At 26.5% G+C, this 4,231-nt stretch overlaps 1 protein-coding gene across 12 annotated transcripts in view; it reads left to right on the forward strand.

The window, feature by feature from the left end:
- The window catches only part of LOC100574987 (rho GTPase-activating protein 21), a 74,255-nt gene that overhangs the window by 45,166 nt on the left and 24,858 nt on the right, over nt 1-4,231 (forward strand). The window lies entirely within an intron of this gene.

Genomic DNA, 4,231 nt, shown 5'->3' on the forward strand with positions numbered 1-4,231 from the left:
AGAAAGTCAAATTAAATTTTTATGATCGTTGAAATTCAAATTTTTACAACATTGGATTCACTCGATTTCTCATGTAGCGATTTCTTATTTTGTTGTAATTCAAAAACGAATAACTGTAGATACATGAAAATTTTACTGAATGTTTATATTAGCATTTCCTATACACCATACAATTTTGAAAATATTTTGACTCTTTTTGAGCTGTTTACGGACATTTTCAGTTTTAAATTTTTTTAGTTTTTTTTTCTATAAATATCAATAAAGTTTTATCTGTTGGGCCGAAAAGTGTAAACATTTAATACAAAGCTCCTGATATATTGTTACAATATCAGTTGAAAAATATTAAAAATACATAGGCACAATTTTTTTTATAAGCATTTGAAGTTGAAATTTTGACAAAATTTATCAAATTTAAAATTGAATAATTATTTTGTAGTTAAAAATTTATAAAATGTTCAACTTTTATATCTAAGGATTGAAAATTGAAAACAAGATTCCACGTAAATATTTAATTCTGTTGCCAAAAATTCTAAGAAATACATAAGCACAGTTTATTTTTATAGCCACTTTAAGTTCAAATTTGGACGAAATTACATATTAAAAAACCTGGAATAAATATTTTATTTATTTTGTTGTGATTGTAATGATTGTATAATATTATTTGTGGGTACTTGAAACTTCTGAAGTATACTATTATATATCTTAATATCTATGATAGTACCACGGTTTGTTGTTGATGTATAACGCGTTACCTGATAGATATTGTGATATAATTAATTTGGAATTTATTATTAATACCTATTATAGGTCAATTTTTTTTTAATACTATAGATAAGTATACCTATAATAGGTATACCTAACCGTCTCCGCTCAGAATTGTTTTTCTTATACAGTGATATTATATCATTGAATTCAAATTTAATACTATCCATTATACAGTGACCCACTTGTAACCTACTGTACAGCAGAGCGACATCCACTTACCCACATTTTTTAAGTATTGTTATGTTGTACATATGTATACGGTTACAAAAATTTTACTATGAAAATTCAGTTTGTTTATATTTTGTATAAACTTCACAATGATGTAAAAGAATATTTAAATGTAAACCATCTTTTATGAAACGTTCAATAATTTTTAAATTGTGTTTAATATACCTACATATGTATGTATATTAATAAACATTATGTACATAATTTAACTTTTGTGCCAAGTTTTCAGATGAAAATTGTATGGGCTGTAAAGTTATAAATGTTACAATTTATATAATAAAAAAAACATTCGAATATTAGTTTATAAGTAAAATTCATCATTTTATTTAAACTTTGCATAGGATGATATTATTATGGTAAGATTTGGTGATAATTATTCATTTAATTCTGCAGTAAATAACTAAACGTATATTTTTAATATTTTCTTATAACTAAGCTATTTAAACACCAAAAATGCACATTGGTTAGGATAAGTTATATAAAAAAAAAAATCACAAGCAATAATTTGTTGCTTATTAATCGCTGCAAAGCACCTGTACATACACATTATATAGACCTAAAATTTTGTTAGGCTTTTTTTTTACTACTATTATTATTATGATTATTGGCTAATCTATTGTCACACCTCGCACAGTGTATACTATATATGTTTTATTCACTGTCTTGCCGATTTAATTTTATATATCCGTAATGTCTTTTTTTCGTGAGATACTTCACCTGGTTGCCAATTATTTTTGGTTACAAAATGTATTTTTGACAGAGCCAGAATTGCTTATTATTTTCTTGTGTGTGTGTGTTTGTGTGTATCCTTTGGAATGCATGGGCTTTCACCACCTGTAGCCAAAATAAGACGCAGGAACTAAATACGCCTACCTAGTGCTTATATAGGTATAGTATATTATATAAATGTTTGTTTTTTTTTTTTTTTTTGGAACGCTTCTCCGTTGTTAACGCTGAAAAATTAACGCTTAGTACGAACAGGTCGAACTATATAAAAAATAAATTCATCCAAACCATGTATAATATGTATGTTTTTATTTGGAAGTGCATTAATAAAAAAAATATGTTAAAAGCTTTTTTTCGTATAATAAATCATTAACGGCTATAAAAGTGTTGCTAGTACTTATAGTATTATGTTTCAACGCGATCATATATATGTTTAGATTAAATTATTTTGTTCGAGAATCTAGAACCTGTGTAATGTAAACTAAATTTCAGTAAGTATCACAAGCTTATAACTAATGTGTAAGAGGTAGTGGATTTATTTTGTTTTACACGAAACGGTATACACTAATTATAAAACCAATATCTATGTACTTATATCGGATATTACTAAGTGGCTCCTAGGTTACTTTATGGGATTCATCGATTTGTTGTTAGAGTTACTACGTTAAGAAGTGTATAGGTACACAAATATATCTTTGTCATCCACTGAAGCCCCCCGCAATATTCTATTATCCTGCAGTAGTTTACTATTTTAGTCAGTTATTTAAATTATTAATGTGTTTATCGTAAGTTGATATTACAGAAATCTATTAATATTTTTTTTATAGACATTTCAAGTTTACATTTTGACATTTTAACGAAAAATAATTGTTTTAGTTATTTTATTGGAATCTAAAGAATATTATTTGTAGGTATGGGACTTGAAACATTTAATCACAACGTAGGTATTGTTATTTACAGATTTACTATACACAATTTAATTTTCAAAATACTTAATTTAATTTCTAGCTATTTATACCATGAACAATCGCGGTACGTCGGTTATTGACTTTTAAGTTAATAATTAATATATACATCTAATACAAACTATACCAGGTGATTATTTTATCATAAACCACTCATTATTTCAAATAGTATTAATGTTTTTGATAATATATTTTTACATTGTTTCAAATTTTTTTACAAAACAACGGTTTTATAATATAATTGTTTAAGAGAACATATTATAGTACATATAGTTTTAATTTAATCTTCGGAAGCAGAATATTTTTCTGGGTATTTCGATGCATAAAAATCAAATTTAGGAATAGTAGCTTATGAGTTATAAGTATTTATAGTTTAAATGAGCTGGACCAACATTTTGCGTACGCCTCCACTCCGATCATATATATTTTTTCTAAGAACCGTCGTTTTATAACAACTCGAAACCACGAAGAAAAATGTTTTCAAAAACATTTATATTTTTTGAAATAATGAGTGGCTTATGATTAAAGAATTACCTACCTATTTGTATTATAATAATTATAACAACACCCGCATGTGTTGTCTGCTTCTTACAAATTTACAACATAGCAAAATCTGTTTTTCGCGGGATAGAACCACTCAGGCTGTAGTGATAGTCAAGACTCCAAATTAATATACAATATGTATAGTTCAAAACATCTGTGAAATTATCTGTAATTATATTATATCTGTGAAATATTATTTTTATTTTTTTGATACCATTTGTACAAAAAAAGTTCTTATTGTTTCAAAATTCATTATTGTTTGTGTTTTTAAACTTTAATACCTTTTTTGAAGTTCTGATATCGAAAAAATAAAAACCATATTGTACAGTCAAAGTTCTCCTTTTTATGTGGTGAAAATTTCGTTTCTTAGTTATGACATGACTGTAGCCATCTCGGTTCTTTTCCTAGCCAAAACAGTTTTGCTATATGTTATACATATTTTGTAAGACGGCGACAACACATCCGTGTGCTGCGTCCTATTATATAAAATATGCGATTTGTGTTTGTCAAAAATGAATTCGATCGATCGTATTACTATAATAGTAAAATAAATTAAGTATTATTTAAGCAAAATAAATATATAAATATATTATGGTAAATATATCACTAGAAATATAGGCTGACTGCAGCAGACTGTCTCCGCTCAGAATTGTTTTTCATCGTATTTCATCGCACACTGATTTATCATTGAATTAAATCAAATTTAACACATACCTACATTACAGTGACCTATACGGCTATACTCACCAATACCCCGGTTTTTGTTTTTGTAATAATGTATTATATAACATTTTGTTATATTGCTGTGCATGTGCGATGTACCTACCTAAATGTAAATACACCTATATCTATATAGTATATTATATTATATTTTATTTTTGTGATACAATCCTCGCTGTCTCTACACATTGCACACACTTCTGCGGTTCGTTTTTATAAAATCTGACAGTGGTGGCTGAACAATAATAATACATTAATACATATATACCTATTATACTGGGTGA

Source organism: Acyrthosiphon pisum, chromosome A1, assembly GCF_005508785.2.
Source record: "Acyrthosiphon pisum isolate AL4f chromosome A1, pea_aphid_22Mar2018_4r6ur, whole genome shotgun sequence".
Lineage (NCBI taxonomy): Eukaryota > Metazoa > Arthropoda > Insecta > Hemiptera > Aphididae > Acyrthosiphon > Acyrthosiphon pisum.